This window comes from Nipponia nippon, unplaced genomic scaffold (assembly GCF_047370975.1).
Source record: "Nipponia nippon isolate SJK-2023a ecotype South Korea unplaced genomic scaffold, ASM4737097v1 scaffold_28, whole genome shotgun sequence".
NCBI classification, from domain to species: Eukaryota; Metazoa; Chordata; class Aves; order Pelecaniformes; family Threskiornithidae; genus Nipponia; species Nipponia nippon.
In genome coordinates, this window is record NW_028262345.1 from 6,188,961 (window position 1) to 6,209,419 (window position 20,459).

Consider the following 20,459-nt stretch of genomic DNA (forward strand, 5'->3'; position numbering starts at 1 on the left):
TGATCTCTGGAGGACAAAAAAAATAATTCACCCTGGCAAAGTTGCAAATGTTCACACAATGATGTTATTTCAATAAAGACATCACAGGCTTAGTGAACTTGGGTGATAGTTGGGCTGCAAACATTGATGCAATTTTGAGAAAGCTTTCCATCTCTAAAAGGTTCCTTGCAAAAGCTTCTCTGTTAAGTTTCTGTCATGTGGCAACCTCTGCTACAGGGTTACTTGTGTGAAGTACACAGCCAAGTGTGTTGGTAAAACAGCGCAACTCATACTTGCTTTGGGTATATCGCATTACTAGGAAGAAAATTAACTCTATCCCAGCTGAAACCAGACCATCATGGCTCCAAGTGCTGAAGATCCTAGAATCAGACCAATGGGTGATCTACACAGAACTTTCTCAAGAGAAAAAAAAATCTTGTTAAAAACTCCATGTTCTTTTTCATATTGCCTCCTTCAGTCATCAGTGGCAAGTCAGCTTTCTTCAGGAGGTAAAACCTATGATCAAAGGGGCATTCTGAACTCTGAAGGAGGAATATCGCATTTAGGTGACAGATCAGAGGGTAGTGCCTCTGCATTCACTGTGCTACCTGGCACCCAGCTCTCTTTGCATCTTCTGTTCTATGTAATTTGGGGAAAAAAAACTTGGAATGTGAAGGCTGAGAAAGCAAAAGGAGTGGAACAAATCCTAAGATGAAGTTATAATCTTGCTGTGCTTACAGAGAACAGAGGCGTGTGAGATATAAGCCCCACAAACAAAAAAGTGATCATTGTTAAATCAGCTGCTTCCTGGTGTGCCATTTTTCCCTCAGTCTCTTTGCAGGCAGTTCTAGCAGGGATAATCTGGGTTCTCTGGGATACTGCTCAGCTGAAGGAATCAGTAACAACTTTTTTCCTATGAGATGCATATTTGGTACTGAAACACTTCCAGACATAAAGTTCATACACACAAATTCTGACTAAAAGTATATCCCTAAATAAAGCACAATGGTTATGGTCAATATTTTATTATTAACATGTTTAACTTTCCCTTTTCAAATTACTTTGTCTCAAAATTCTGTGTGACTTTATTTCTGGAAGGTAACTACAATGTTAATGATCAAAAGAAACATGGCTTACAAAAAGGATACAGTGATTTTTCATTACCTTCTGATTCTTTGGACAAGTTTAAAATTGATCTTTTATTTCCAGATCAGGATACATTCAATTTTTCTTTCATTTCAAAATTGCTAACAAACCCTGGAAGAATAATCCATGCTTTTGACCAACTAATTCTCACATGTAGCACAGAGACCCTTTGCAAATGCCTGCAGAGTCCCCAGAGGAAAACAGATGGGGGCAGACAAGCAGGAAGAACAGGGTATGAGAATGATTTGGGAAGAGCAATGCTGAGTGCAACACTTTGAATGTGTAGTGATTTCGTTCTCTTTAGAACTGACAGTCTAATAATTTCAGGCCTGATCTAATGCTCCCTTTATAGCAGCTGTAGAGGATTAACCTTAGTTTCAGGTAAGCAGTATCTTGAAAAAGATTATGCAGTGCTTGTGTTTCTAGGATGTAGGGATGTATATATACAGGGTTTTTAAGACTGAGGGCTCAATGAGGTGGGAGCTGAATGTGAAAGGTGACAACTAGGCACAGAACAATGTGTAGTTCTGCTTTTAACGGGTGGTGTCAACATGCTTTATAGTTTCTGCTTCAGAGTAGTGCTCATGCTTACAGGGAGCAATTTCTCCCTTTAAGAGGATTGCTTCCCCTCTGCCCCCACTCGGTGCTAAGTTTGGGCCCCTCTTGCTGCCTTTAACAGCATCCTTGTAGGGTTGCTCAAACTGGAGCCGCTTGCAGGCATGGATTCGGAGCTCGTGCTGATGCAGAAGGGTTTATTTTTAAAGCCATGGATGTTTGCAATTATCTTAAGTGTGAACACATGCTTTCTCCTTGTGAAAAGAAAGCACTAGCTCTTAATGAGATTTATTCTTCCAAGTCTGAAATAAATTAAACATGGCAGCATGAGCTTTTTTCTGCAGCAAGGCAGTGAAGCTGTAAATATTTCTAAAATTATCTAAGTCTCTTATACTCTTCTCCAGGCAGTAGCACTTCCAAGTGTCTCCCTTTTAAGGCTCCTTCTCCACCCAAATTCCTCTTCCATTCAGTCACTGGTGTATTTTTGGTCCTCTCTGTTGGCAAAACCCAGGGTGTTTCCCCCTTCACTCAGCACTTTGACAAAAACAGGTTAAGAGGGAAGCTTGAGGCCAGAGTCAAGAGAAGATTTGTGTGATGGCTTTAGGGACATGTTGGTTGATTCCATCCTGAAACTTCTCTCATGCACACAGGGTCTCTGGAAGCTGCAAGCATATTCTGAACAGGAGGCATTGTTGCTGTTTTTTGCATGCTTTCCCTTTGTTCTTAGCTGGCGGAGTTGCAGACAGGATTTAAGGTTGTGGAGGATCAAGTTCTCAGATGATGCTTTCCCCTAAGGCCACAGCTCCTGAAGGTGGCCTATCTTCAGGCTGCAGTGCAAGGCTTAGCCTCTTGTGCTCAGGAGAGAAGGTGGTGAAGAAGCTACGGCAGGAGGCTGAGCACCAGCCCTGACCTTGTATGTAGCACGTATCACCACCAGGGATGCTTATTCAAGCTTGGGCAAATCACTTAAATCAATCTGTGCCTCAGTTTCTGGTCAGTAAACTGTGGTTAAAAGCTTTCCTTTTGTCCCTATTTCAGACTGCTGTAGCTGTAAACTCCTCAGGGAAGAAATCGGTACCACAAACCAGTGACTTGCTGGGAAGGTGACAGGCAAGATGAATGTAAGCCAGCTAGGGAGCTTAAGTTTGGCTTGTATTTCTCCTCCAAGTCAGGAAGGCTCCCAGCTGTTTGCACATTTGGGGTCTGTGTATGTGGTTAGATATGGTGTTCCTTCTTGTACACGAGATGGCTGGAAAAAATTGCTGTAGCACGCTCTCCCTCCTGCTGAAAGGTCCAACATGCCAGTAATTGTCTCAAGTGTCAGCTCTTGTCAATAAAAGTTTAGGTTGCTAAAGAGTTAACCCTACCACATGGCTCGAGTGCCCACTGTGGCTCTGAGTAGCAGAGATGCTCCTTGTGAACAGTGAGAAACAACAGAAGTCCAAAGCAATATGCAAAGACCTCTCATTATGAGGAATAAAATTAACTAGGAACCACATTTGCAAGAATCTCACAGGTCTTCAGACTGAGTTTCTAAAAAGACAAATGACTAATTCTGGGATGTCATTTGCTTGCAATGAGCAACTTGATTAATGTTGGGCAAAGCTTTCACCTGGTGGAACAGACGAAGTGTGGTTTTAATAGGGCCTAACAAACAGAAGGAACCCTGGACCCACTGCTTTCTTAACGTTTCTGGCTTGTACTTGAGAAAAATGTTTTCTTTGAACTTATTAGCTAATTATGTGTCCTTAGGGTGTTCTTTAAAGCAAGGCTTTAATAGCTTGATTTTAGATGACTTAAAAGTAAACTGTCAAATTAGGTTTTTATACCATTCCTTATAAAAAGATTTGTGAGTTAGTGTCATAGACATGGTTCTTGCTACCCCCTGCACAATTCCTTAAAAATTTTGCCTCAGTTCACTAAGGTTTAACATGGGATAATAGTCCCTCCAGATTTACCTACTGAAGATTTTGGGGAGTCTTTAAAGACAGGTGAAACATGGCTATAATACATATTGAATTATTTGTTTCCTCTCTGTAAAATTAACTCTCTTTATGTGTAAATGATTGCTAAATTTAAATGAATTGCCTGGGGTTTTTAATGAATGGATTTTCCATTGGCTGTATGATGTGAGAAATACTTGCATCCTATTGCTGATTTTGAATTTTCATAGTATTCAACTACTGAATTTCAGGTCCAAGTAGAAAAACAAACCACCTATTTCTTCTGCGTTATTTTGATACAAAGTATCAGTGTTATGTGGGGTTATGATTCTTTCTACTTTCTAATCAGATTTATTTCAAAAGAATTTGAAGAAAAGCTTTGGGCCAATATCATCTTTGGTTATACTCTTTGCTGCAACATGGGAAAGTATGAGAAACCCACTGAGTTTGACAGGTTGCAATCAGGCCTTGCCAGCTGGGTTAATATAAGCAGTGTTGGTTGGATCCAGCCTGCGGACAGTCAGCGGCTCTGACACAGTTTTATGGCCAGCCAGAATCCACTTCTCCTGCAATATTAGATGTATGGCTCCATCAGAGGTAGCTGGGTATCTAATCAATCTGTGTAAACTGTCAATTTTTCATCTGTCTCTTTTGCTGTAAGAACTTTTTTAGTGTAATAATCTCAACTCAGACTTTTTTCCTTCTAGGCACCACTAAACTGCTTTAAGAGTCTTTTCAGTTTGGCTTGTTCCTACTTGCATATAACCCATTTCTCTTGGCTGACTTATTGTCTACCCAGCTTAGGGGCTGACCTCATCTCTCTGAACCGGCTTCTTCCTTCAGAATTTATCCTCCATGCTCAGGTGAAATTTCCTGGGGACACTACTCATGCAGAGATGTTCAGCTTGTTGGAGAGCAGTCCTTCTGCTGGCTGGGACTGACCTTCACTTAAGTCTGTTGAGATGCAGTAACTGGAACACTTGCTGGGAACTGTACAGTACTGACAAAGATCTTTATAATTTGTTGGGGCCTTTTTTGCAAACAGGTGCTAATAATTTGGCACTCAATTTCCATTTAAATGGAAGCATTAACCTCAGGAATCCCATGGAGGTTGGCTAGGGTGTGAAGTTAAATACAGTCCTTATTGCTGCACTGTTTTATGCTGCTGGAGGTAAATAAATCCTGTTACCTCTTAATGAATCATTTTCCTTTGTGATGCCTTTGTCCCTCTCCCACCTTCCCTCCTACCCCCCCAGCAGGAGGAAAGGGGCTTAGTGTGCACTCACTACCCTTATTTCCTTGTACTTTCTCTTTTCCGCCCTGGGCCCAAGCATTTCAACAAATGTCTCTCCAGATGTCTGAACCTTGCAAAGAGGCTGTCAGTGTCCAAGACAGTGTCTGTGACAGTTATGCACCATTCTCCAGTTAGATGCTACCAGGGCTCCTGGGAAACCAGTTATTGCTAGCAGCAGAGAGGTGCAGGCTCTGGCTGTGGCTGAGAAGCAGGATGAGCAAGTAGGTAAAACGGATATGGTTGCCAGATCAGGAAACCTGGGCTTAATTCCCAGCTTCAATTGGCAAAGTCATTGAGGGGACTTCCTCACTCAGACTATCAGTTTCCCCATCTGTATGGGAAGGATAACAGCATTCCCCTCCTTCATAAAGCCTAGAGGGTAAGCTAGTCTTTGCTTTTAGGTTGTAGTTTGTTCCCCAGTGTGGGCAACCTGGGAAGCTGCACATGAGTGTTTGCTGGATCCTCATGTGAGGTTAATCAGGCTGCCACTGACACCTGCCAGTCTCAGCGCACTATTGCTGCTGCTTGTGCTTTCTGGAGCTTCCAGACTCCCCCAGCTATGCTCCATTCACACAAGCCTTCATGTTCCTATCACAAAGCTGCTGAAATGATCAGTCAACAGTGCCATGTGCAGCCATGCTGCAATGGTGGCATCCCAGGGCAGGAGAGTCTGCCACACTAAAACCTGGTTAGAGGAGTGGCAAGTGTGAGTTCCCCCTCTCTGGTGTCCCGGGATATTCAGTGCTCAGGCCCAGTGAAACCAAGGCAAGCACAGATGGTATCAAAAGGAACTGCAGGAACTTCTAGTCCTTGTGCCTTTTTCCATTTCTATCCCAGATGATCTTTCTTTTTAGTCTGGGGGCATGATGATGGTCTAGCTGACCTTGGTAATATCTCCTAGCCCTGTCTCCTGGGGATCTGAGATCCTGCCAGCCCAGTACCCCCCTCCCATGAGGGGTTTGTCCCACAGAGGCATCTGATATGGCTCTCTGTGCCTGCAGCATCTGCAAGGGGCAAACTGTACTCCGTGTGTGCCGACATGTGGGCAAATCCCACATCTCTAAATAATATAAACTAGTGTCTCCACTTGGGCTTGTCTGTGGTCAAGGGAGCTTGCCATTCTCCTTTGAATCCCTTGGCAGATTTTTTCTAAAAAGGCCCTAACTGAAGCCAGCTGCTTGCCCTTTCCTTTGGTTTTCTCATTCCAATCAAATTTGTTTTGCTCTGGCACAAGTTCCCATCCCATAACTACTGGTTTCCCTGACACAGATGCCATGTAAGGAATTAACAGACCTCTGAGGAAACAAAACTGACTCCAAACTTGATGGTTGCTTCAAATTGTAAAGTTAGCTTGGGTGTGTCAGAGGTTTTGGTTAGAGGCATGAGTATTTGTTTTTTCCTTTGCTGTTTTCTTGCACTAGACATGTAACAGTCTATTTACACAGCTGACCACGCTCAAGAGTTCAGTAGTGCAGGCTCCATGCGAGTGCCTTGCGCTGGTATGAATAACCTGACACAGAGCCCCAATTCTTTCTTGTGCTTGGTATGAAGTCTGGATTCAAGAGGGGCTGCTGCCAACCAAGTTGGTTACAAATGGCTGTTCTATTGGGAGAAGGAGGCTGTCAGTCCTCTTAGGTGCTGGCCCTGTGGTTTAATCTACCTGAGCAAGGTAAGGTAGCAATAGAGAGGAGCGGGTAGAAGGAGTAGGCCCTGTTTCTATAGGGAAGAGGACTCAAGTGATCAATCCCTGCCTAGGCCCAAATAGGAGCTGTATCTCAAGGGGGGAAAACTGAGCCTTCAGGCTGCCAAGGTTGGAGTGTAAACCTTCTTTCCATCCCTGTAGCCCTGACAGAAGCTGCCTCTAGTCTGTTCCTTCAGGGGAATGAAGCCACTCCACCAGTTTCACTGCTTGCAAATTCTTGGTGCGGCCATGGTTTCTGCAGAGGTTTGAGACAGTGTGACAGGTACGCTCCCCCGTGGCAGGATCCGACAGATCGGAGCTTTCAAGATGGCGATCACCGGCTTTTCGCGCCTCATTTTCGCGCCTTTTGTGCCCCTCGGCAGGGGCAGCAGGAGGGGCGGGGCCTCTCGGGCGCCGGCCAATGGGGGTCCGCGGCCAATGGGGGTCCGCGGCCAATGGGGGTCCGCGGCCAATGGGGGTCCGCGGCCAATGGGGGTCCGCGGCCAATGGGGGTCCGCGGCCAATGGGGGTCCGCGGCCAATGGGGGTCCGCGGCCAATGGGGCGCCTTGGTTCGGAGAAGCTTCTGGATCATGGCCGGTGGTGGCCACGGCTCCGGCCCGACCCCGGGGGTACGTGGGCCGCCGCCGGAGGCCCCTCGGGGCGGTCTTCTCGGAGCAGCGGGTCCGTGCGCGGAACCTCTCCCCTCGCGTTGGGACGTCGCCTGAGGAAACTTCCCGGGACCGAGCGCCCTCCCCTCCTGCGGGTGAGTGATTTTCTTCTGGATGTCCTTGAGTGAGCGATTGCACCCTCTGGGTACCCACGGGAGGGAGAGAGTTTCCCCCCTTTGTGAGTGAGTGAGTGTGTGTGTGTGCGCACTTTGGATCATCCTTGTAATGTGTATTGCTGTGTACTGACACCTCGAACGTGTTACGTGTTAAATGCTATCGGAGTGTTGATTGATTTCGGCTTGCCCCTGTTTCTCTTGGCTTCTGTTGTGTGGTTTTGGTTGTTTTGTGCAATAAAGTTGTTTGACTTTGTCCTTAGTTTCCATTAGTCTTAGTGTACCTCTGTGACAGACAAGCCCTTCCAAAACCTTTGCTGTTAAAACCAAAAGGCAGATGGAGCCAGGGCCATGGGGCTGTGCCAGGCCTTTGTTGCGGTTTCCCTCTGGTTGCCTGCTTTATTCCTAGCTGTAGGCTGTCTGTAATGGATGGCATCTCAATGTGAACTTCAGGGTGTTGGCAGGCAGGAAAAACGTGCTCTTCCCTGATACAGCTAAGGAAGAAATGTGCTTCTGAGTTTGCAGCAGAGAAGGCAGTGCAGAAAAGTGCCTTTTGAGTTCCTGTGAGATCTGATGTCTGTCCCTGAAAGAAGGCTTTGAGAAATCACAGGATGTTCTTGCTGTGAGGAGCTGAGGTGTCTGTCACTTTGCTGCAGAAAGATTGGTGACTAGGTTAAAATGGAGCCAAGGGAGCCATTGCCATAATTGCTGCGTTTTTTAAGTCGGTAAGATGCAGTGATCTGCTTATGGAAAATGATGACGACTATTTTTAGTGCAGGAGTGTTCCAAGGCCCTGATGCACCAAGTGTTACATTGAACTAAAAGACAATCACAGTCGCCAAGAACTTATGGCCAATCCTCACAAATATTCTGTCAGGTCCCTCTGCTTGCTGCATCATGGCTCTTGCATGTTTCTGTTCCAGGCTAGAGAGCAAGGAACTGGCACTGACAGTGCCTTAACTATTGTCTGTTATCCCCTTGCTTCCTCTGTTTGCATTTTCAAGACATAAGCTGCAAGCTGATTAAGTGTTTCCTAGGCTTCTGCTTCCCCTGCAAGCAGGCTGGCTCATAAAGGAGGGCTGGTAACTGAACTCTGAGGAGCTTCATTTAGCAGTGGACAGACAACTTATTCAGTTTTGAGATGTAGCAGGGAAGGGTGCAGCTCTTTGCTGCTATCTGTTCAGTTTTGTACTTGGGGCCTCTCTGAGAACTGGGGTGGTCTTGTCTCCCATGGGTTGTGTGCGAACATGCTGAGGCTGGAACAGCTCTATGAGCTACTTGCATTATCAGTGATGGCTGAGCTAACCCAGGGCACCATTGTTTCTGTAGCATCTGAGCCTCCCATGGTTGGACTTGTGGCCTAACACTCTTCCATTTTCAAGTCCAGAAGGGACCACGAGCTCAGGCTAACTGTAAAGTGTGCCCCGAAGTTTCACATTGCTACCTTTATACTGAACTTGTGAAGGCTGCAGAGAGTGAAAGTGTGTGTATGAAACTGCAAGTGTTTTGAGTCATTGGTGGTAAAGGAAGCCCCAGGTTAGTGTCCATCTGGTCTCTGGGTGACTGTTCAAGTTGTATCATCTCAGTCTGAACTGGCTCATGTGCTTCTGTCTTCGAGTGAGGCTTTCTTGCTTCATTAGCACAAATGATCAGCTATTGGCACAGTGCCCCTTATGGACTTTAATGTCAATTTTTATTGGGATTATTGATTGTTAATTAGGCACTCATATTGTTACGAAAAGGAAAATCTTTCATTTGGCACTAGCCTTTGTTGACGCAGCTTTTCTTTGAAATCAGTGTGAATCAGCTTAGCAGATGGGTGGTTGTTTGATATTAACCCCTTGTCAGCCATTTTGCAGACTACCAACAATGGGTGGTCCAGGGGTGAGCCTGAAAAGCACATGGGCACCCCTTGCAGACTTCACATTCACATGGCACTGCTGCATGTGTTTTTCATAGCATAAGGAGGTAAATAAGAGTGGAACGGGGACTTCAGTCCTTTTTCCTGAAGGAAAATTTCTCCCCAAAACAAATTCTTGAGCCTTCAAGAGAGCATCTGTTTGCAGCATATGGGAAACAATGTCTAGGGGACTAGCCTGTGTTTAAAGAGCCAATTTGTGAAGTAGGGAAGGTACAGAAGCTTTCTCACCCCTGGGTGATGCTGGTAAAAGGCATTTTACTGAGATACTTCAGGGATAAAAACTGACTTCTGGATGAAAATGAAATTTTTGGTAGGATTTTTTTTCACATAACTTCTTAAAATTATTATTGGAAAACCTCAATCTTGGAGAATGTCATTAAAACTAAGTCTCAGCTTTTCACTTCCCTGTTTTGGAAAATGGAAACATTTCAGCCCCTTTTCTGCATGTGCTCAGCACATACTCCGGGCTGTATAAGCCTCCAGGTCTCCACCATGGCAGCAGTCATTCCCTGGGTGGAAGGGTTGGAAGGACTCATTTCATGTTGTTTCTCAGGAGTCAGAAATGGCTTCATCCTGTCTCCTGTCATCCATGGTCATTTCTGTTCAACCCTTCAAATCTCAGTAAATGAGCAGATAGCTTAATAGAAGCCTCCACCTGCATCAAGAAAGTGCTGTTATCTAAATAGAAAAGGACCTTTTGGGATACAGAGGACTCTGGAGGAAGTCAGAAGAGGGAATCTCTTCCAGGAGAGATGAGACAGCATCATGTGCTGACATTGAATTGATTTTTATAAGTGGGCCACTTTAACGTCTTCATTTTTTTAAACCAATATTCAGTGGTTCACAGATAAAGCCCTGGGAACTCAGTATGCAGCATCATCTGTGACATTGTAAAATCTATCAGGTAGAAGGGTTTTGGCAGGAAACATTTAAAAAAGCAGCTCCTGAATTGAAATTCTCAGACATAGGCTTTTTTCCTCCTCCTCCTCAGGGCAAAAGGAAGTTTTGATGCCAGAGCTGAGGACAAAGCAAGCAGGAATGTGTGAAGAATTAAACATCTTGACAGTGGTGCTCCTGTCTCTCCTAGCTGCAGAATTCAGTGCACTTCTGTCTTTTAAACCTTTGCAGCCCCTGTGGGTGGGGACAAATGAAATTCACTTCGATCCAAGGCCAATAGTGACAGGAACTGGTTTGTACTGTATGCTTGCCTCAGGACATTCCTTCTTGCTGGTTCTTGTCCTGCTTATTTCAGAGAAGAAAACTGAGATGACAAACACTCAGGAGGGACATGATGTTGGGACAGCTCCCACAGCTCTGTAGAGAGCTCGAGTCTCTATCTCTGCCTGCTACATGATCCTCAGTGCTAGTGTTCCTGCTAGTTGTACCTCTGAGTAGGGCTGCAGCCTGGGAGTCTTCCTGCATGGCCTTCACATGCTTGTCAGCGCTAGGCATACCCACATACAAGGCTCAGCTCTGTTGGTGAGTTTTAACTATTCTTCAAATGCTGTGATAGCAGGCAGATGGGAGTTTGAGTCTGCAAATGGTTGAGCTCATTCTGGTTTCAAGATAAATCTTAGTCTCGGGGACCTTCATGTGAAGTTCTTTCTTTGTGATTGCCTCGCCATTACAAATGCTTGTCTAGTGGCTAGTACAAAAACAATGTTGTATGAACAAATAAAATATTTTCCACTAGCAATCGCCTAGACAAACTACTTGCTATCAGCCCCAGGCCTACATGATGCAATTAAATGGGACCATGGCAGTCTATACCTTGTGTATAACTCACTGGCCTTCTGGGAACAGAAAAATCTGATTTTATTAGATTCATTATCTTTTTCTCAAGAATTAATAGCTTCTGAGACTCTTGGCCTAATGTGGCTAATTTTATATTGTAATTGAATGGCATCAGGAAAATTGCTGTCTTGATCAAAACAATCCACAACCCTTCTTCACCTGTTCGTGAAGATGCTCTGTGTGTGCATGAGAGAGTTGACTTTTTGCCCACTTTGGAGGGCTGCTGCCCAGCACAGAGCTCTCTATGGGGGTAGGACATTTAACCATTTCTTTTATTTTTAAAGCCTTGTGGGACAACATGCTTTGCAACTAAGGAAATTGGGCAGTTGAAATGTCTGTCTTATGCTTTGCATGGAGTATGTGGGAGGAACAGTTTTCATATGAATTTCCAAGCTATTGCCTGATGCTAAGATGTCTCTGGCTACTGTGATGTTTGCTGGCTACTGATAAGACATGAACAGATTCCACCATGTGTGGGAGCTTCTACTGGCTGAAACTGCATGAGCTGGAACTCTTTGAGCTTCCTTTTCACATACTGCAAAGTTGTACAGAAGGGCATGTGTTACATAACTGGATATTTCAGACAGGCAGATGCCTGTAGTAGATGTTATAAATAAACATCTTAAAGTTTACTCTGCTTTGAAAGAGAAATAGGAAGAGGGGATTTATTATTAATTTGAGGTATCTCAGTTCTGAGAGAGAGGGATTAAAGAGATATTTCTTTGGTAGCCTTTGCAGTTGTCTTCTAGACAGCACAACCTCAATGCCACTAGAGGCTGGAACAGGGTGGAGATGATAGCTGTCATGTGGGAAACCAAGTAGGAAAGAGGCTAAAAAGCCAAGGCTGCTATGCAGTTGTGCTGCTATGCAGCAAGAGGGGTGAAGGGATGTCCAGGGCTGTATTAGAATTCTCCATAGGCCCTTCAGTGTGTTCAGCTAGAGGCAAAAGAAAAGCCAGCGACAAGAGCACTGTCATCAGAAGGGAGGTCAGACAAAAATCTCTTAGGTGAGAATATGCAAACTGAGCGCTAGGAAATAGGTGTCATTGTATGTGGCAGGAATACTGTGTTTGGGCTTGATTTCTTCCAGGGGAAGGGTGCTCTGGCTCTGTGTGTTTGCAGTAGCAGCACGAAAACCTCCTTGCTTGTGGCTGGGATGAGTTCTCGGGCCAAACTTGCAGAAAGATAACTGATGCTCATCTGTGGTGGACTTGTCTCTTGCTGACCTCCACTTTGCATTCATCTCAGAGCCACTTTATTAAAAAATACAGCTCTTGGCTAGTGATAGGGATTTAAACTGAAAGATACTTTTCAGGGATGACTGTGTCCCAGCCTAGATATTGAGAGCTGTCTGCCAAGTGCACATCCTCATTGCAGGGAGGAGGGAGAGAAACCTTATCCATGGGGTGGTATCAGCACCTGTGAGGAGCAGACTTCCTTGATGAAAAGAGACATCAGGGATTTCAGTGTTAATGTTGACTGATTTTTCAGCATGCTCTATTGCTATGTCAGAGCAGCAGCACCTGAGAGCCTGACACTTGTGGACAAAGAACCTGTTGTGCTAAGGACAAAGAGGCAGCTCTGCCTCAACAAATGCAGCATTCATGCTAGGGGATGACAAGTGAGTCCAGGCCAGAGAGAGCAGTTCACAGCTGGCTTTTAGCTAAATGCCCACAGCAGCACATCTGTGTTGTGTGGCATGGGCTTTGCCAAACACTCTTCCCTGTGTTTCTTTAATGCCCCTGTGCAGAACAGTAAGTGTGAGGGAAGGTCTTGCCTGTGCCCAGTATCTGTGGTGGTCTCTGCCTGGTCCAGCTTCATCAGCCATGGTATTAACTGGAGACCCTGTGAGTTTGCTGGTTGGTGTATGGCTAGGTCTTGTGATGGTTGCCTGAGATGACCAAAGAGGGGAGAGGAAAGGAGGGAGTTCTCTGGAAGTCACTACAAACTGAAGCTGTGGAGGAGCCAGGAACACCTGCCTCTGCTGCCAGCCAGTACTGTTACATGCAGGAACAGGCATTAAACACCTGTTGGAAAATCTTTCCTTTTTTGTTGTTGTGCTGGGCGCTTGGAGTTGGCTAGATTGTTCCAAGCTGCAGGAAAGCCGGCTTTGCTCTCCACACCCAGCTTCTCCGACTCTCCTAGTTCTTGATGGCAAGATGCTTGGGAAGAGATTAAAATAAGTAAGAGTGAACTGGAGGTAGTGAGGGGAAAATACAATGGAGTAAGCCTTTGCTGGAGCCTCAGAGCTTCATGCACCAGGAACATGTGCATCATCCTAGGGCAAAGAATTTTGTCAAGTCTGAGACAAGCCAAGAATCTGTTCCTAAGGGTTTCACTACACAAAACATCACAAGCTGCAACCGGATATCTGAAATCAGTTTAGGGTGAAGCCAGGCTTTGTACATCCTTTGGGTAGAACCTTCTGAACTGTGTGTTAGTTCTAGCCCATTTGAAAAGAACTGCTTAGGAGTTGAGAGTCCCTCTGTGTAGATTACATGGGGTTGAGATAAGTTGCTGTTGATGATCACGCTCTATAAAGAAGTTCTTGGCTTTTGCAGCTCTGAGCCTTTGGGCCAAGTCTTAGCAGTGTTCTATAGTAAAGGAATAAGCTGAGCCTGAAAAGTCAAAGTGTGTACTGGAACAGTATCTCATTGTGGCTGACTTCTGAATTTTAAGGGCTTTTGCCTGAACATCTGGGTAGAAAAAGAACATATATTTACAGGAGTGCCAGGAATGGAAGACTTCACTGACACTGGAAAAGGGAAGGCACTAATGAAGGAGAAGAGCTGCTCCTGATGAGTCACAGGCCAGGGGAGCAAGGTTTTAAAGAGGAATAATGGAACAAAATGATTAAAAAGAAACAGCAAAAGTAACTACCAGCAAAGATTAATCAATTTTAATGTCTGAAAGGACTGTTATGTTGTCTAGGCTGTTCTGTCTCACATAGGCCATAGTGTTAGATCTGCTGAGCCCTGCTCTGATCTCAGTGCAGGTGTCTTCCAAGAAGGTGCCCAGGACCCCGACTCCAGGATCTCAGCAGCAACAGAACCTTCCACTTAATATTTTGGGAAGCCTGTTCCACTGGCTGACTGCCCTCATTGTAAAAATGGGTCCCTCGTTCTCTTCTAAGCTTGTGTAATTCTGCTGTCCAGCTACTGCTTCGTGTTCTGTCTGATCAAGGAGCAACCTGGTATTCTGGCCCAAATAACTGAGACATCTTCTGGTCCAATTTTCCCAAAATAGCTTTGAGGCCTATCATCATTGCTTTTTAAGATCTGTCTCCTGTGTGACCAACAAGCCAGCTGAGTAACATAAAATTCTCATGTAATATCCTAGAGAGCATCTGGTTGATCCAGTTGATTCAGACCTGGTATAAAATGATGACAGCACTCTCCATTTGAAGCTATAAATACTGCTGTGATTGATGCTCTCTAAAACATAACCAAAATTCTGGTTGGCCCTATGTAAAATCAAGATGGCATTTCTGTGAGTCCAATGCAGAGGAAGGCAGTGCCTCAGGTTTGGCAGTCTTTAGGAATCTTGGAAAGAATGAGAAGGAAATGGTTACTTCCTTTAAGGTTAAGCATCCTTTAGGTGTGGACTTAAAGGCTGCAACCTGCTTGCCATTGAGACCCTGGATAAACAGATAACTCCTTGATTCTGTAGAAATAAAGCTTTGTGATTCACTGGTGTTAGCAGCAGAGCTAATAAGACAGAGATCAGAGGGCCAATTTCACAAATTCCTACCTTGTGAACCAAAGAATTCAGATCTAAAACCGGGGAAAAGGTTGTTCAGCAAACAATTAAAATCAAAAGATAAGCCATATGATGCCACAGTAGGAGTCTGAAGATCTGTATGGAAGCTGTGGAGACCTTTGCTGCTGCAGGAGAGCTGTGCAGGGGATGGGCTGCCTGTGAACTGCTGCAATGAGCATGTCAAAGGCAAGGGGAAGGTCAAGCTGCTAAAAGGGTTAATTGCCTGTGACACTTAGCAAGTGCAATCTGGATTGCTGAAACATGCACTTGCAAAATTAGCCTTTGCTATGCTACTGTGTATGTCAAGAGATCCCTTTGCATTGTTGCTTTATAATGCTTCCCCAAATTAAATTGTGTCACTTCAGAGATACTGAGAAGGCAACAAAAGTAAGCCTTGATGGAGAACACAATGTTATTGCAATAACAGCTGTCTGTGCTAAAGCCCAACTACTCTACACTCAGCCCTGCAGTAATGGACAGCCATTGCGATTTCTACTCCATTCCTGGCTTGGAGCAGATGGAAATAGAAGGGATCTGCCCCAGAGGTGCGGGAGGGTGGGCCTTGGGCTCAGAGCTGGCAGCCGCTGGGTGGCAATGTTGCCTTGCACAAATATGGAAGGCGCTGCATTGATCTGGGAGGTAAAAAGGGACTGTTTCCAGGGACAGAGGTTTTGAAATGGCACTTATGCTGGCTTTCTCATATCACTTTGGCTGGTTCTTTCTGTCATTAATGAAAAGAGGCATTGCATGTAATTGAATGTTCTCCAGCAAGGAATGGCACACAAAGCTTTCAGCTTCTTATGAAACAGGAGACTGCAGCATTTTTCCAGCCGGCGTTTGACAAAGGTGTGATTGGCCGCGCCTCAAAGTTACAGAGGAAGGCTTGAGAGCAGGAGGCAAATGTATCCCAAACCTCCCTTGCATTCTTGGGTGTACTGAGATGGCCTCAGACCCTGTTTTGTGGTCCATTTTATGTTGTGCCGGGTAGTCAGAGGACAGAGTCGCAAAGACTATCAGGAAGGACTGGGCTTTGCTTTTTGCTCCCTTTCTGAGTCTGAGCTGATTAATGTGAAAGGGAAAAGTCTGAGAAACACCAGGCAGAAGGTAACCTGCAGAGAGAACGGGAAATGACAGTCCTTGGACTGCGCTTAGAAAGTTTGCGGGTCACCCTCCCTAAGATTCAATTTTGGGCCGCCTTACAGCATAGACACAGCTCAGGGGGGACTTTGGCCCTGGGAGTCAGAACAATGATGACAAGCCCAGAGAGTTCACAAGGAGAGAGAAGTGGATAGAAAAACTTTGTGTGAGATCAGCAAATGAAAAGTCAACCACTTGACCCTCTTTGAACTTATTTCAAATCCATCAGGCATGGAGAAAATTGAGACTATAACTCAGCTTGCTCCTGTTGGTCACATTACTATTTCCATTACACTGGGCTGTTTGTCTTAATTGAGCTGGAGCCTGTCCTATGACTAATTGCCAGGTCACACTGGCCCTAAATTAAAGAACAGGTTTTTTTTTTTTTAACTTTTTAACAACTTGAAAGTCCAGTTATTGGCACATTTCCTCCAAAAGTCTCTGTCTTTTTTCCAGGCAAGCTAACTAGTGTACCAAGTTCAAACCAACCCACATTTTTATTATTGGGATGGTTATTTATGTTCCAGTAGTGCCTATACATAAAGCGGCCCTGGAGGCTAGTCTGAGCCCTGAGAATTCATAACATAGACAGAAAAAAGGCAAGAAAACTGCTTCCTGCTCGAACAAGCTCCTTGCAAGTTTTTAAAAGAGGAAGAAGAGATAGGTAATAGCTAACATAGGTTTATCAAGAGTGGACCATGTCAGACCCATCTAGTCTCCTTCCTTGTGGGGTAGCAGGCCTTCTGCACTAGGGAGGGCAGTCAGGTATTTGTAGCTTTTTGAATTCAGTGTCTTATGTTTTCCGTTACATTTTCATGAGCTGGTGTTAGAAATATCGTCCAAACAAAACTATGCAGAGGTATGCAGAAATGGTTTGTGCCTGAGAGCAATCATCAACAGTTTCCTGTAAAAGTATCATATCAGTTCTGGAGGGCTGATGTTAGCCAATGTTTTCATCAGTAGCCTTGGTGATGGACTGGAAAGTGTGTAGAGAGAACAGGTGAATTGCAGAGCAGCAGCAAATACATCAGGGAGAGGGTCAGAATTCAAAATAGTTCTGATAAACTGGAGGATACTCTAGGAGAAAATATAGGCCAATTGAACAGGGGAAAGTGCTGAATTGCCAGAAGGGGAACAAGTGACAGAGCAGCAGGGGAGCAGTGGGGTTAAAGCAGATCACATGCCCGGTGAGTCAGCCAGGTGGGTGGTGCAGATGCTGGCCAGAAGTGGATTCTGCAGGAGACACAAGGTTATCATTCCATTCTAGTTAGCACTTCTGGGGGTCTCGGCTGCTGCACTGCATCCGGATCGGGACAGAGCTGACTAATGGGGGTGAGCTACAGGAATGCTCGGAGGGCTGGCAAGTATGACCTGTGAGGGAGGATTGAGTAAAATGTGGTGGTTTAGTATAGAGAAGAGAAGACAGGATGGGCATGATAGCAGCTTTCAAATATGTAAAAAAGTTACTATAAAGGAGAAATGATCTGTTTCTCTGTGCCCATGGTGGGCAGTGCAAAGCCTACTCTGTGGGGCACTAATACAGCCTCATTTCTCTGGCTTGTTTCATGAAAGTTGTATGAACGGAATTTATTTCAGACGTATCCCTCTCTGTCTAATTGAGGAAACTGGCAGTGTGGGGCCATGGAGCATGAGTATATTTTCGCGGAAACTTGGCTATAAATGTAACTTTAGTTCAGCCTGCGTCACCATGGATTCTGTTGGATGCTCATGCCTAGGACATTGCTGTGAGGCTTGGGATATACAGCTTGTTTCAGTCCCAGTGGCATTACTCATAGTGATATCATTAATCAGGTGTGCTTGCCATCTTAGAGCTCCAGGGAGAATTCATCACATGGGATGCTTTCAGGAGCCTTGTCATATTTGGGCACCTATGAAACAGTACTTCCTTCCCTAGCCTCAACTCTTCTTGCTTCAGCACCAACTGATGAGTCCTTGCTGTCGCATTCCATCTGAGATGAAGGAGCTGTGGGAGCAAGGCCCTGAGTTTACTATGGCAGGGGCTCCCATGTGCTGGTGGTATCATCTCCCAGAGGTTGTTCCTCATCAGGCAAGATCCTAGGGTGGGAAACCCACAGAGGTCGAGGAAGGACTCTTTCTTGTTGGAGATGAAGACACAAGCACAGTAGCTATACATTAACCACCTCTGCTGTGAAAATAAGGTGGCAGCAGGGAGCTAGGCAATGGCTGGACTACAGGATTTGGAGAGATTATGCCAGTTTGTAACTGGCTTCACCTGCTCCTGCACTGAGCAGCCTGTGGAGTGGTGACACAACCCGTTACTGTGCTACAGGGAAGTCTACACAAATGGCTGGTTCTTGCTGCTGCCCTCCAGCCTGCTTTGTCGCCAGTGTGAGTGCTTAGTTGGGGTTACACTTCTCAGAATAGCCCTAAGATTAACCCTAGTCAGACGCGGATGCTACTGGTTTGACTCAGATAGGCCTGTGAATGGAAGGGTTTATTTTTATTGTGGGTCTGAGCTGCAAGCAAATAGCATTATAGCCTCATGTACCACAAGCCCTTGCCAACCTTCCCTGTCACCACTGTGTTCATGTCCTTTCCAAGAGAAGGGAAGCTGCATTTCTTCTATGGTCTTTGTTTCTATTTTTCTTCTCTGCTAGTACATTTATCTAGCTATTCCTTCAATAGATTGAGAAGAATAATAACATCACAACCATTACGATATGCTAAATCCTTCAGATTGTGAGAGGGTTTGAGATCATTTTGTCAGGCACTGACAGGACAGGCTAGAAGGGGAATAGCAGTAGCTGTAAAAGAAAGAGCGAAACTCCATCTCCAGCAGCAGGCAGGGAAGAAAGGTGGAAATGCAGCGTAAGTATGTGTGTAATACGTGCAGCAACACTAAGTGCTCCTGTAAATCTGCTAGCTGGGCTCTCATAGTAAGGAGCTTTTAAAAGCAAAAAAACAAGGAATCAAGTAGATGGTGGATTTTTGTTCATAAATTAAGTCTGGCTTGCAGAATGTCTTTAAAAACAGACCAATGAATAAAGTCCAGTCAGGCAAAGGGCAGTGGATGGGGGAAGCTGCTTAACATGGAAAGGGACTGTTTAATCCAGTGATATGGATTGTTCAGTTCATTAAACAAATACAAGGCCCCTCAGTGCCCTTTGTGGCATCCTCATGCCCCTGTGGGGGTGTTCTGCACAGAATGGTTACTGGGATGCCTGTCAGAGAACAGGAGCAGGGCTGAGCAGTGGATGTTTGTTAGCATAGAGGGGACTTGAGCTGGGCTGGGGCAGAAAAGAAAAGGTGCTTCCTTCCCATTTTTTTTTCTATTACGCATATGTGCTCTGGGGTAGGCCAGCAATAAAGCAATATTCTAGTACCTCTTCATCTGCAACTGTAAAGGCCTTCAGTCATTTAGTTTGTTGCTAAGGAGTGTCCAGCCACTGCTTTATGGGAGGGACATGGTGGTGAGGTGGGCAGGGCCCAGGAGCTGGAATAACACGGGGCTGGGAGCAATAAGATCTGGAGTCTTCCCTTTCTGAGCTGCTGGTTTATGCCTAGCCCTAGGCTTAAAGGCACTGGCTTGGACCCTTGCACCCACTCCCGTGATTGGCTGTTATTAGCCCAGCAGCAGCCAAATTTTGTCGCCCTTGAAACTTTCAGTTAGAAACTCCAGCCGAAAAGCTGTTAAGGGTTCATTTTTTGACTTTTGTCCTTGGCACTGAAGTATGCTGGACTGCACCTTCAGCTGCTGCTGCAATCAGTTATGGTACAATATTGTCTGATGTGCCAATGCACCCTGACAAAACAGGACCCTGAGTGAGGGGTTTGGGTATTTTGTTAAGGGGTGCCTTAGAAGTGACTGGTGGGGCGAGGGAAGACAATCATAGCTCATCAAGATCTTGCAAAAGCATATTGATAAAGTTGCTTATTCTGTTTGAGCAGCCAATTTGCAGGAGCAATTGCCACAGCAGGGAATAAATTAGGCGAGCAGTTTCTAACATTACCCTTATGGTTCTCACCTTTCTTCCCTGACATCAATTGTCTGTACTACCAGCTACCTGTCCATACTCTAGCCAGTTTGGCTGATGTATAATGAAGCCATTACCATGTCTCCCAAACAGAAGTACTGTATGCAAACTTTGATGGAGGCCTTGTTGGCAAACTTTGTGCCTTGGCAGTGAAGTTAGCAAATGATGCTGTCAGATCTAGGGTCTCAACTTGATGAGGAAACTAATATTGCAGTGCTATCTCCACTAATAAAATTGCTCATGCTGAGCTGTGAAGCAATAGCTATGTTCTGATAAGTGGCTGTGTGTGTTTAGCTTGATGCATCATTATTGATATGTGTTACCATGATGAAAACTAAAACACTGTCTTTGCTGCCCCTTCAGAACATAGAGTGGTTGAGCAAAGAGTCTTGATGGAAATGGTTCTAGCATGAAGTTGCCTGTGACTGTTTTTTTGCGGTGAGTTCTGTGAGC

The 20,459-nt window shown here is 45.1% G+C and overlaps 1 long non-coding RNA gene across 4 annotated transcripts in view; it reads left to right on the forward strand.

Annotated features, from left to right (window-relative positions):
- LOC148055002 (uncharacterized) overlaps positions 1-20,459 on the forward strand; it is a 220,624-nt gene that overhangs the window by 7,667 nt on the left and 192,498 nt on the right. For 2 of the 4 annotated variants that reach the window (XR_015706102.1, XR_015706106.1), the window contains exon 1: positions 17,229-17,322. The exons of 1 other annotated variant lie outside the window; for it this stretch is intronic. This is a non-coding gene — a long non-coding RNA (uncharacterized LOC148055002). Of the gene's footprint in view, positions 1-17,228; positions 17,355-20,459 lie in introns of those variants that run through there. One more of the 4 variants, XR_015706103.1, reaches the window with a different exon arrangement.